General features: G+C 32.4%; 1 long non-coding RNA gene across 1 annotated transcript; it reads left to right on the top strand.

Annotated features, from left to right (window-relative positions):
* Positions 1-4,617: 4,617 nt before the first annotated feature.
* LOC150038677 (uncharacterized) lies at positions 4,618-11,712 on the top strand. The gene is made up of 4 exons (XR_016526974.1): positions 4,618-4,775; positions 5,274-5,446; positions 10,155-10,307; positions 10,555-11,712. It is a non-coding gene; the product is annotated as an uncharacterized LOC150038677 (long non-coding RNA).
* Positions 11,713-14,370: the final 2,658 nt, after the last annotated feature.

The raw sequence follows: 14,370 nt of genomic DNA, 5'->3' as shown, positions 1-14,370 counted from the left end.
AATCCTCAAAATGGTAGGCTTGTTGAGTCGGCGATCTGGCCATTCTCATCCATACAAATCAAAGGACTGCCTTCATAGGCAGGAGTTCACAACCCACTCAGGATTGAGGTCATGTTACTTATGGTCATCCTGGTGAAATGTAAGTCTCTATTATGAACGACATTATATAATGAGACTAGTCATTTTGTGGTCTGATCTTATATAAACTCCTTTGTATAGAATATTCCTACTCATATGTCTCCACATGAATAATTAGGATCAGATCATTTATAGCACTTTACAACAATTGTAACATCTACAAAGCGAGTCATACTCGTAGTGTCACTAGGATAAGGTATCCAACATTATCCATCTACTATAGACCATTTCGGTTATCACTTAAACTTTTGGGATTGTTGTCTTAATTCTCTCAGAGTCTCGTAGTTTGTAAACTTTGTGCACATTGTTATTAATAAAATAAGAGTTATTTTATTTACATTTACTCCTATCCAATAAACAAAGATCTATGGTTATTGTATGTAAACTTAAGCATGTATATGAGATATACAAGTGGATCATGCCTTAAATAATAACCTAAAACGTTTGTAGTATAAGGATAAAGGAGGGATACCTTATCCTTGTGACACTATGGATACGACCCACTTTGTAGAGGTTTACAAGTGTTGTGAACTACTACAGATGGTTTGATCCTGACCATTCATGTGGAGACATGGGAGCGGAGATGTCCAATACAAAGAGTTTGTATAAGACCGGACGACGAGATGATTAGTCTCTTTATATAACGTCGTTGATAAATGAGACTTACATTTCACTAAAACAAATATAGGTGACATGACCTTAATTCTGAGTGTTTTGAGAACTCCTGCCTATATGGGTGGTCTTTTGATTAGTATTTTTAGAGTGGCCAGATTGCTAACTCAACAAGCCTAACTTTTTGGGGATTTGTCTGATTGGGGAGTTGAGAACTCAATTACACAAGACGGAATTCACTCATTCTTCGAAGCAGGGGTAAATAGATGGATTGCTCCCTTAAGAACTGATTCTGGGTCTTGAACATAGTGGCCATATCCTCTCTTTTGAAAAGAGGACCCAGACATAGTAGGACTATGACTTATTTATTAGATGAATCAGTGGTAGTTAAGGAGTTATATGTAACTACAGGGGTAAAATGGTAAATTGGCCTAGCTATACTTATGAGCGATCTGTGAAGGGTTATCACACTGTTGATTGGTTGATATGGACACAGAAATATATTTGTAGTAAGAAGAGTGCAGCTGTCGATTTTTAGTGGAGTGTCCGATAGTTAACGGATGGTGGATCCCGTGACTAAAGAGTTTAGTTAGTTATTCACATACCGTTGAAGCTTTAAGCTACAGGTTGATAAGGTCTCCTTGGTAGCTCAATGGGTTCAAGTTGAGAATCAATTCTTGGGGTTAGTTTGAAGTGTTCAAATTCACAAGAGAAAATTCAATTATATATGATATAATTGGTGTGATGTATGAGATACATAAAGTGGAGGAATTACAAAATATAGAAAAATTCACAAGTCTATCAGTGTCTATCATTGATTGTTTTAAAATTTTGTTATATCTTGAAAATATTTTGGTTTATTTTTCTATATTTAAAAAAAATCTTTTATATTATTCTAAATTTATATTTCACTATTATTTTGCTCCTTTAATTTGAGTTCGATGTTTATGGTTAATATTTTGAAAAAGTAAAAAAAAAAAAAAAAAAAAAAAGTTGTTAAAGTGAAATTTAAAAGAATCATATTAGTCTCTTTGTTTCAAATTCTTAATTTTTTTATTAAAAAATTAAAACAAAAAAATATTTGTCAAATTCAGAAAATTCCACGATATTTTAGAAGATATAACATGGTTTCATATTAAAAAAAAAAAACTCTCAATTATATATGATTATTAAAGTTATTGATAATTTATTTTTATTCAATACCATTTAAATTTCTAAATGAAAACATCATGATTACTTCACTTTATCTCTTTAATTATTTAATTATTTTGAAACTTTATGTCTAATATTTACAAAAATTATATTTGTTTAACATTTTATATTTCACTCTAAGAAATTGTGTTTCAAACATTTTTAAATGCAACTAATACATTTCATGTTCATAATAAATTAACTAAATAAAATATATATATAGTTTTAATCGTCATATATTTTATTATTTTCAAAATTTCAGGTTAGATATTTACTATTTAAATTTAATTAAAACGTATATGGATTTAAAAGTTTATGTTCTAAAGATTTTTAAATGCATGTGTACTTTGATTAGTTAATAGCAGTTTTAGATCCAAAGTTAATGCCATAACATTTTTTAGAAAATAAAAAGTAAAAGAAATACAAGTATTTTTTTCATGCATGCTCTATTCACGTTTGTAAATCCTTCAGAGAGCTCTAATATTTATATCCACTTCCCAACTCTTAATCTTCCATTGTGGGATAAAGGATTATCTCCCATGTGAGTGCTTGCAGTGGGCTATGGGCCTAAGGGGTTTATGAATCATGTAGGATCGGTATAACAATTCTAGAGGAGGGAAGTGAATATGGTTTATTAAAACTAATTAAATTTTTTTATTAATATGGACTCAATTAAACAAATTAATATAACTTTTTTAATTAGTAATTTAAACAAGAAAAACAATAATCATATGCATATAAATCCAGTCCAAAATAATCCAGAAAATAGCAACCTATTTTATTTTAATAACAAAATTGATAATGAATGTAGAAATTTAAGAACTACCAACCAAAGTAAACAAATATGAACAATAAATTTCAAGAACACATATTGCAATTAATTTCATGTAATAAACTATAATAACACTATAATTGCAAAATTAAAGTAGTATAAAGATAGAGAAATTAACACTGAAAATTTTTATAGTGATTAAGTCAAACTCGAACTACATCCACTTTTCCAAGCTACTCTTGTAATTTTAAAATAAGGACCTCACATAATCTTTCTACAGATTAGAGCCCAACCACTACACCGCTCTTTTTGCGAGTTCAAGAGCAAACTCAATCTTTTCTACGGATTAGGATTAAACCGTTACAACAACTCTTTTTCGAGATCAAGAGCAACCCTTACAAAATGTTTAGAAAAGTTAAAGAACACACTTGGATTTACAAATTTTGAGTTCACAACAAATCAATCCTCATCATACATAAATCTCTCTGAAGAATAATATGTAAAAATAAAAAATAAAAAAAAAACTTGGAGAGAGTAACGATAGAGGCTTAATGAATTATGGAGGATTGTAAAAATATGTGAAGTTGTTGTTTTATTTTAGAGAAGATGGAGAGTTTAAAAAGAGAGAAAAGGTAAAAACCAAAGTCAATTTGGGCCTTTAGATATTAAAAAAGAGAAATCAATGGGAGAGATTTTACTTTTTTTTTTTAAAAAAAAAATCAACTAGCTATTAGACACAAACATAAATAATATAATAATATTTCTTTTCTTTTTAAAAAAAAAATCATTTTCTTTTTAAACCCAACAAAAAGTAAAAGCCCACCATGTGTAAAAAAACAGCCTTAGACACAAATCTAAAATAATATTAAATTCATTTTCTTTTTAAATTCATTTTTTTAAAACCAATTCAAAAATAAAAAACCTACCATGTATCACTCCTCAATTGCTCAGGTGGCATCTTTCAATTGGGTCTATTTTGATGATTTGGTCACCACATCATTACTTCAGGTATTTTTTTCCATTAGGCATGTTTCAACTATATCTTCTTCACTTGAACTTCAATTTAGGTGATTTAAATTGTGATGGAACCTCTATTTTAATCTCTAAGCAATGGACACTTCGAAATACTCAAATTGTTAATAAATTAATTCAAATTTTTTATCATCAAAATATTAATTAATGAAAGTTAATTAATTTGAGATTAAGGGTAAAAAAGCCAACAAGTCATTCCTAATGGTCCTCCATGAATAAATAACAAAAAAAAAAAAAAAAAGCAACGAAAGAGAAAAATGATTATGAGCAAGAATATGATAGTAAAATGAAGTATCAATATCTTGTGATTTGAATTGATGAATAAGTAGGGCAACAACCAAATTTAAGAAAATGAGTTACCCCTTAAACTTTTATAAATTATATGGTTGAGACTCTCACAATATATTTCAGTCCTTTTGATTTCTCTTGAGACCCCCACAACACATTTCAGTTTTTGATTTCTCTGGATTCTGCAATAGCATCATACATCAAGTGTTATTTAGGTTATGCACATAGAACCTTGGGTTATTGTGAAACCTCTAGAAACAGACCCTTAAACTCTTTTGTAGAAAGTGGTCACACCTTCACATTCATGATTGATTCATCAAGTCTATCGCAATAGACCACTCAAAACTATGCTATAAAGACTTTCTAGATTGTCCATCAAGTCTATCATAATAGACCATCTAAATAAAGGGCTATGGATCACTATAAAGATTTGAGTCTCATACATATTGAAGATTCTAAAATTACTCTCCTTGTTAGACCTTTGGTGAGATCTTCTAAAATCCTCTTAGACCTCACACTCTAAGGAGATAATCACCGCTTTCAACAATTGTTTCACAACGTATTATCTCAGGTGTACACTACAAGAAAAATAATTTCCGTTGGCGCCACCTTTGTCGATGTCATAATAGGTGTCGGCAGAATTTGCCAATCTCGATGCCAGATGTGGTGGTGTCGGGATATATAGCCTTTCCCGACACCAAGGACGTGGCGTTGAGATAGGTGCATGTTATTTGATTTGCGGGTAAGCTATCCTGATGCCATTGCAAAATGTGTTGAGATAGCCCGCTTATCCCAACACCAGACCTAGGCGTCAGATAAGTCTTTTCCCAACGCCCTCGATAAAGTCTCCTAATTTTCCTCAAAATTTTAGATATGAAACTTGTTTCCCCCACTTTCCTTAACTCCCGCACACTTAACCCTTCTTTTGCCCCTCTCCTTGTCGTCGTGCTGTCAGCCCACCCATCTTTGGCCGCCACCAACCATTGTTGTACTCTAGCTACCACCACTATCGTGCTCTAGTGTCGCTTTCATTTTCTTTTTGTCATTTAGATTTAATATGTTAAATTTCTAAAGAAAAGAATGGATTATGTTTATTTTTTGTAAATTTGGATTGAGGGTAAATTTGTGAAACTTGTTGATGATAATGATTGCAAATATGGTTTGGAATTTGTTACTTTTAATATGTCAAAATTCTAAACAAAGGAGAGGAGTAAGTTTATTTTCTTTAAATTTGTGTTAGGTTATTCTGTCTTGGTGTAGGCCCAATTCAAAACACAAACAAGATCAGGCTGAGTTGGTGGAAGAAAAGGATGAGGTTCAACCACGATTATGAAGGGATCCTCAAACACATGTATGACACAACTTCTTTTAGGTTGTGTTGATCAGAAAGACTGGGAAATACTCTTCATTCAGGTAAGAGTTCTCTCTCTCTCTTTTCACTGAAATTCTCTCTGTTTTTCTCTCTTACTTGATAGTTGTTCTTCTTTACTCGATGAGTATTTGTTCTTTACTCGATGAGTTTCTGTTCTATACTCGATGAGTTTTTGTTTTTTACTCGATGCAACTCGATGAGTATTAATCTTTACTCGATGCAACTCGATACTACTTAATACTCTGAAAATGTTGTAATTTGATTATAAAATGGTGTTTTCATTGATTTGCAGAGAAACATATGAATATTAAAGAATAAGATAAGGAGAAGAAGAAGAAACAAGCAGAGTTACGTGGTTCGGCTAATAAGCCTATGTCCACGTGAAGATTCTTTTTCTTTTTCTCTTGAAGATTGCTTACAGTAGCTGTAGTTTACAGAAAAATAGGGTGTATAATGAATGCTATGTTGTTTGTTCTGATCAGTAGGTATTTATAATACATACCATCTATCAGTTACATGAAATAAAGTTTGTTATGTAAACTAATAGCTGAAATGTATTTGAGTCACTGTTTTACAAATTCTCCACCTTGACTCTAATGCATACAATCTTCTGATCTTTCTAATTTTGACCATTCTATTTACCTTGTGTTTGGAAGTACGAAACCAACTAGTTCTAGACATTTGATCAATTTAAGTTTTGATACTGGTTTTGTTAACATGTCTGTTGCATTCTTTGATGTGCGAACTTTTAAGATTTCTATTTCTCTTGTCTCAACTTTGTTTATAATGAAATGATACTTTATATCAATATGTTTTGTTCTAGTGTGGTATTGTAGATTTCGGGATAAATGTATAGCACTTTGATTGTTACAGTAGAGTCTTACTTCTGTTTAATTTAATCCAAAGTCTTTCAACAATCCCTTAAGCTACAATGCCTCTTTAATTGCTTCAGTTAATGCCATATACTCAGCCTCTATTGTAGATAAAGCCACTATAAGTTGTGATGTGACTTTCTAGCGGATTAGATTAGGACCATAAAGGAATAGATAGCCTGTTAAGGACCTTCTTTTGTCTAAATCACCAGCATAGTCAGCATCCACATATCCGTATAGCTCTAAGTTTGGTTCAGATTTGTGGTAGACTAGTCTTGAGTTTTTAGACCAAACTAAGTATCTTAGGATCCATTTAGTGGCTCCCAGTGTCTCTTACCTGGGTTAGACATATATCTACTAACAAGACTAGCTGAGTATGAGAGATCAAGTCTGGTAGAAATCATTAAATACATTAGGCTTCCAACTGTTTGACTATAGGGTATAATAGACATCTATTTTTGATGTTCTAGGTCAGAATCTTTAGGAGAGTTGGTTGAGGATAACTTGAAGTGCTGAGCAATTGGCAAGCTTACATGTATAGCATCACTTAGGTTGAACCTTTTTAGGATCTTCTCACAATAGTTAAACTGGTTAATGCTTAGGATAGGCTCCTCCTTATTCCTTAGGATCTTAATCCTTAGAACTTTGTTTGCTTCTCCCAAGTCCTTCATGTCAAACTCTCTCTTTAAGAGGTTTTTAACATGAGTTAAGTCTTCATTGGACCTACCTGCTAGTAACATGTCATCCACATATATGAGTAAGTAAACCTTATCCTTGTAGGAACTTGTATTTACATAAATACATATGTCATAAGAACTTCTTTTGAATTCAATGCTAGATATATAGTCATTGAACCTTCTATACCAACACCTAGGTGATTGTTTCAGCCCATAGATTGACGTGTTGAGTAAGCAATTGAGATTCTCTTATCCTTTAACTCTAAATCCCTCAGGTTGTATCATATAGATTGTCTCTTTTAGATGTCCATGAAGGAAAGCAATTTTTACATCTAATTGATACAATTCTAAGTTATTTTAAGCAACCAAGGATAAAAGAAGCCTTATAGAAGTTTGTTTGACAACTAAAGAGAAAATCTCTGAGTAGTCTATTCCTTCCCTTTGTGTAAACCCCTTTGCAACCAACCTTGCCTTATACCTAGGTTTCTGATCACAGGATGCCCCTTCTTTGAGTTTGAAAACCCATTTGGAAGCTATTGGTTTATAACCCTCAGGCAGGGGAGCTAGAGACCTAGTATCATTCACATTTAGCGAATGCATTTCCTCATTCATGGCTTCTATTCAATTCCTTGCATTAGAAAAACTTGTTGTTTCTTCAAACATTGTTGATTCTTGGTCAATAGAAGCCACAACAACATTTAGAACTAAATTCATATAGTTCATTTCAGTATACCTTGTTGGAGGGGTAATGGTTCTCCTTTGTCTATTCCTGACTAAGGCATATTGACTCAGGTCTGGCTACCGATTAACAGTCTCCTCTTGTTCCCCTGCTTCTTCCTCAAATTCTTCTGTGTCACTAGGTAAGTTAGGTTTTGTTGGTTGCTCAGTAGTTAACTCCACCTCAATTCCTGTGGTAGATGTCTCAGGTTCATCCACAAGCCTCTTCTCCTTTTGCATAAAGATCTCCTCTGCTCTAAAGGTGATGTTTCTGCTAATTATGAACTTCCTCTCTACTGATGCCACATTTTAAATCTTTTGACTTCCTCAGTAAAGCCTATAAACATGCACTTAGCAACTCTGGCCTTCAGTTTTCTCTTATTTTGATGACAAACCCTACACACCCAAAAACCTTAAGGTTGTCTAAATTAGAAGAATGATTAATCAACTTCTCCTCTGGAGTAAATAAATCTAGAGATGTGTGGGGGCACCTGTTCAATGTGTAAACAGTGTAGGCTGTAGCTTATGCCCAAAAGTTTTCACTTAGGATAGCATCAGATAGCAAACACCTCACCTTTTCCATTATAGTTCTATTTAACCTCTTAGCAACCCCATTCTGTTGAGGTGTGTGCCTCATAGTCCTATGTCTAGTTATACCATTCTCATTACATAATTTTTCAAAGTCCTCATTACAAAATTCAAGCCCATTGTCAGTTCTACAGTATTTTAACCTTTTAGACGTTTGTGTTCCTATCATAGTTTTCCATTCTTTAAACTTCCCAAAGACTTGGTCCTTAGTTTTAAGGAATCATATCCAACTTTTCCTAGAAAAATCATCTATTAAGGTTAGAAAATACCTTGAACTACTAAGACTTGGTATAGGAGATTGTCCCCATAGGTCAGAATGAACATAGTCCAATATTTCTTTGGTGGTATGCTGAGATTTTGTGAAGCTCTGTCTGGTACCTTTCCTTAAAATACAATGTTCACAGAAGGAAAGATGCTCACTAATCCCTTTGGGCAGTATACCCTGTTTAGATAGTGCTTGCATCCCTTCTGCACTGATATAAGATAGTCTCTTATGCCATAAGTCTGCCTCTGTCAAATTTGTTGTTGAAACAGTGTACGCACTAGTCATCATCTCTACTCATCTTACTATATAGAAATCATTAACTTTTTCACCAACCAAAACTACCTTAGAATCCTTAATCACTTCTAGGATTCCATCATTTCCTCTGCATCACACCCAATAGAGTCAAGCATACACAGAGATATCAAATTTCTCTTGAGTAAAGGTACATGTCTCACATTTCTAAGAAGCTTGATTGATCCATCCTTTAGCTTTAAGGATACTGAACCAATTCCCTTGATTTTACAGGCTTCATTGTTCCCCATGTACACAGATTCTCCATCCATATCCTTGTAGATATTAAAACAAGGTCTAAAGGGTGTCATATGATAGGTACAGCCAGAGTTAAGTACTTAGTCATGCTTCCCTAGAGGACTTATTTGGTTGGTTTTATTTCAAGTAGAGGCTAAAGCATCAGAATAGAAATAGGACCCTTCAACCACTGAGGCTTCTGGCTGTTTTCCTTTCTGATCCTTCTCTTTTTCTTGATTTTTCCGTTTTAAACTGCAACAATCCCTCATTAAGTGTCCTTTTTTCTTATAGTAATTATATCTCAATTTGGTTTTTGGTCTATGCTCTTCATCAAATTGATTCTTAGTCCCTTTAGAGTGATTCTGCTTGTTCTTGCCCTTGACAAATAGCTCTTTTGCACTAGGTTGTTCCTTTTTTACTGTATGAAGCTCCAACTCCCTAGTTCTTAATGTTGAAATAATGGCATCAATGGTGGCTCACTTTCTGCCATATTTCAAGGCATTTTTTTACCTCCTTATAGGCTTCAGGTAGGGAGTTCAACAAAACAAAGGCTTCATTCTCATCACTAATCTTTTCACCGAGGCTCTTGAGCTCATAAACTATCTCTTTAAACTCATTCAAATAGTCTGATAGTGTTTTAGCAGAATCCATCTTAAATGTGAAGAACTTTTCCCTTAAAAACATCTTGTTAGGCAGATCCTTATTTGCATAAAGACCTTCCAGCTTGACCCACATTTTGTAAGCTGTGTCTTGATTGATCACTTGTCTCAAAATGAAGAGATTAAGAACTAAAGTACCATAGGCAGTAAGTTCCATATCTTCCCTTTCTTGAGCTGTTAACATAGGTGGTAAAGTAGATGGACCTAAAAGGGCTCTATGGGCCTTCTGTTGTCCAAGAATAACCTTGATTTTGGCCTTCTACAGACCAAAATCACCCTTTCCATCAAACTTTTCTATCTCAAATCTAGCAACGGCCATCACTAATCTAGAAAGAATGGCAAGAACTATTTTATTGAGAATCTTAATGTTTCAAGAATTTTGATCTTGATGATCTTCAAATGCTCTAATACTAGTTTTGTTGAGTTATTCTGTCTTGATGTAGGCTCAATTCAAAACACAAACAAGATCAACATGAGTTGGTGGAAGAGAAGGTTGAAGTTCAACCACGATTACGAAGGGATTATCAAACACGTGTATGGCACAACTTCTTTCAGGCTGCGTTGATCAGAAAGATTGGGAAAAACTTTTTATTCATGTAAGAATTCTCTCTCTCTCTTCACATAATTCTCTATGTTTTTCTCTCTTACTCGATAATTGTTTTTCTTTACTCGATGAGTATTTATTTTTTACTTGATGATTTTTTGTTCTTTACTCGATGAGTTTTTGTTCTTTACTCGATGCAACTCGATGAGTATTAATCTTTACTTGATGCAACTCGATGCTACTGAATGCTCTAAAAACTTGTAATTTGATTATAAAATTGTGTTTTCGTTGATTTGCAGAGAAACATATGAAGATTGAAGAAGAAGATAAGGAGAAGAAGAAGAAACAAGCAGAGTTAGTGGTTCGGCCAATAAGCCTACGTCCACAGGAAGATTCTTTTTCTTTTCCTCTTGAAGATTGCTTATAGTAGTTGTAGTTTACAGAAAAATAGGGTGTATAATGAATGCTATGTTGTTTGTTCTGATCAGTAGGTATTTATAATATATATCATCTGCCAGTTACATGAAATAAAGTTTTTTTTATGCAAACTAACTAGCTGAAATGTATTTGAGTCACTGTTTTTACAATTTTTTTTTAGGGAAAACTTGTTTGTTGAAAGTGTATTGATGATTATGGGGAAAACTTGTTTTAAATTTGTTACACTCTTGGTATGTCCAAAGTTTTAAACAAAAGAGGAGATTGAATTTATTTTAAACTTGTTTGGTTTGGATTGTAGGCAAACTTGTTGAAGTTTATAAACAAATAAAGGGAATAAGAGCAAACTTGGGTTGTTAAGGTTATAAACAAAGGAGTTGAATGGGTTTATTTCATTTAAATTTTCTTTTACATTTATGTTTATTTGTTCTTATTTATTTCTTTAAATTTGGATTTTTGAAGGTAGATATAAGAAATTTGAATTTTTGGTCCTTTCTATTGTTTGATCTTCTCAATTTTGCTTCTTTATATGAGCTATTTAATTAGTTTAGTTTGTTTGGACTTGGCTTATGAATATGTGTTTTGGTTTTAGTTTTCAACTTTTACTCTACAAAGATTTACCATTACTTATATATCATCTCTTGTGCACTTGTAGGTACACGATAGTAGGTCAACTTGATGGTAATCATCAGCAAAAGATGAGTTTAATGGTGTCAAGCCTCTTGGGACAACATCTTCCATAAAGGAGACTTCAGGTTTATAAATATATGAATATTTAATTAAATTAGTTTAATTATGTTTACTTTTTTCTTTAGAGGGTAGTTCTACAATCACGCCATCACGTGGGTACTCCCATATATCCAACTTCATCATCAAGTTCATCCTATGTACAGAGAGAGCATGAGCAACCAGTTTTGATAAGTTTGTTAAAAGATAGCTTGAACAACAAAATTCAAAGATTGAAGAACATAAAGCAGAGGTAAAATGCTTGAAAGTTTTGATCAAATAATTAATGAACTCACAAGGAGAAACATCAAAATAAGTATGAACTAAGATAGTGTTTTTAATAACAATTTCAAACATTGCATAATGTTCTAGAATTATTGCCATCCTACAATTATGATAATAAATCAGATCAATTGTGTGATATATACAATAATTTTTGTGTCATTGTTTTGAATGTTTGTTGAAAAATGTGCGTTCATGATTTTTGTGTTGTTATTTTGAATGTGTTGTTAGTGTTAGTTAATGATGTTTGTCTTGTTGTTGTTATTTTGAATATATGTTGAGAAATGAGTCAATGATTTTTTTATTGTTGTTTTGAATATATACTGAGAAATGTGAGTTAATGATTTTTGTTTGTTGTTGTTTTGGATGTGTGTTGAAAAATGTGAGTTAATGATTTTTTTTGTTGTTTTTGTTTTGAATGTGTTGAGAAATGTGAGTTAATGATTTTTGTGTTGTTTTGAATGTGAATTGAGAGTTGTGAGTTAATGGTTTCCGTGTTTTTATCTTGGATGTGGGTAGAGAAATGTGAATTATTGATTTTCGTTTTATTCTTGTTGTTTTGAATATGTGTGGAGAAATGTGAGTTAATGATATTTGGGTATGTTGTTTTGAATATGTGTTAAGAAATGTTTTTTTTTTTTTTTTTTTTATGAGTTGAGAAATATATATATTTGTTTTGGATGAATTGAGAATTAATGTGTGTTGAGAAATGTATTTTAGTTTTCTAATCTAAACTTTGTTTGTATTATTTGTTTTTTTACAAGACAATGTTATGTTCATGATTTTGCTGCCAAACAAGATAAGTATTTTTATATCAATGTTATGTCATCTGAACTTAAGTATTTTATTACTTTATCTGTTACGTCATTTAAACTTAAATGTTTTGTCATTGTATTACGTTTAATGTACTACGTTATTTTTCTTCTTATTTCACCGTTGAACAATAAAAGTTATAAGGATATTTATTACTATTTGAATAAAATTTGGTAGTTTTTTCTTCTTAATTATTTTACCTTATCCACATATAAAACATTTTAAAATATTTTGTAAAAATATACAAGTACGATTGAGGTCAATAAGACAAAAAAATAAAAAAACTTTTTTTTAAACAATTTAAAATAAAGTCAATGTTGACGCCATATAAGCATCGACAAAAACTACCTATCCTGAATGCTTTATCAAAAGCGTCGGAATTTGGTGTCTGCTGACGGTAAAACATGACGTCGGTTAAACCTATCTATCCTGACGCCATGTTTTGGGCGTCAGGAACAAGCAATGCTGATGCCATTTGATGGCACCGACATAGCCTAGTTTTGTCGACGCTAATAAAGTGGCATCGGCAAACACCAAGGCTAACCACCATGTTGACCAGCGTCAATATAAAAAGTCTATCCCAACACCAGTAAAAAATGCGTCGGGAGAAGTTCTCCTAACGGCTCTATCCTGACACTTTTTATTGAGGCACACTGTGCTTCACAAAGCCTTCTGTCGACGATTTTTTAGACTATCACAACGGTTTTTGGCATTGGTGGAAGGTCTCTCTCTTTTTTTTTTTTTTTAATAGTGGTATATGCCTCATTTTGCCATTATACACACCATTTTTTGCAATGCCTATGCTAACTTGTGAATCATAATGCAAAGAGATTGGTACAAATGCCTCCTATAGTGACACATTTCCCTGTAGACTTCTTAGCCACTCTACTTTTTGTCTTGCTAGCTCGAGTACTATAAACTATGACTCCATCACTACAAGTTCATTTTTAGCATAATTTTAATGCTATGGAAGCTTTTCACAACGTTAACAAAAACACTATGGTTGCTTTTTAATAGCATTTGTTATAGCAATGAATAGCAATGAAAAAACAGTATAAAAAAATGTCATAGCGTTTTTAGACATGCTGTCACAGGCGATGTTATTGAAAATTCCCAATTTTTTTTTCAATGCTATAAAATAAGCTATAAAAAGTTTATTTTTATTGCATAAATTTAATTGAAACTTTTCATTGCACTATGAATGACCTTTAATAACTTTTCTATAGCAGTAAACAATTTTTAATAGCATTTTTTTAAATTTCCATTAGTACTATTTTCAAAGTCACATATCATTTGTTATCTTCGTATTCTATTGTTTGACTAGTCGTCTTTTTCTTCGATTCCTGCAAAAGGAATGTATAATTTCCAAAATTGACCTCAAATTCTATAAATCAACTGTGATTTCACAAAATAATAATAATAATAATAATAAAGTCCACAACAATAATTAGTTTTATAGGCTTATGAAAAAAATCCTCCCCATAGTTCATAACACAAAATAAAATAAAAAATACTCACCTATCCAAGTTATTTAACAATTGATCTTAAAAATGCGAGTAAAACTAACAATCCTCATTTGATTCACATGGGGATGACTCCGGAAAGGTCTACCCTATTATATCTCCACTTCTCGATAACATGGGATGACCTTGGAAAGGTCTAACAACCCCCATTTGATAAATATAGGGATGGTCCCGAAAAGATCTGCCCTATTATATCTCAATCAACATGGGGATGATCCCGGAAAAGTCTAACAATCCCCATTTGATCCACATAAGGATGACCCCAGAAAGGTCTACCCTATTATATTGCCGCTTCTTGATCAATATGGTGATGACCCCGAAAAGGTCTAACAACCC

Source organism: Benincasa hispida, chromosome 1 (genome assembly GCF_027475165.1).
Source record: "Benincasa hispida cultivar pf3 chromosome 1, pf3_genome.v1.1, whole genome shotgun sequence".
Taxonomy (NCBI): Eukaryota; Viridiplantae; Streptophyta; class Magnoliopsida; order Cucurbitales; family Cucurbitaceae; genus Benincasa; species Benincasa hispida.
Note: the sequence above shows the minus strand (reverse complement) of the source record. Positions and strands in the feature narration are given on the sequence as shown.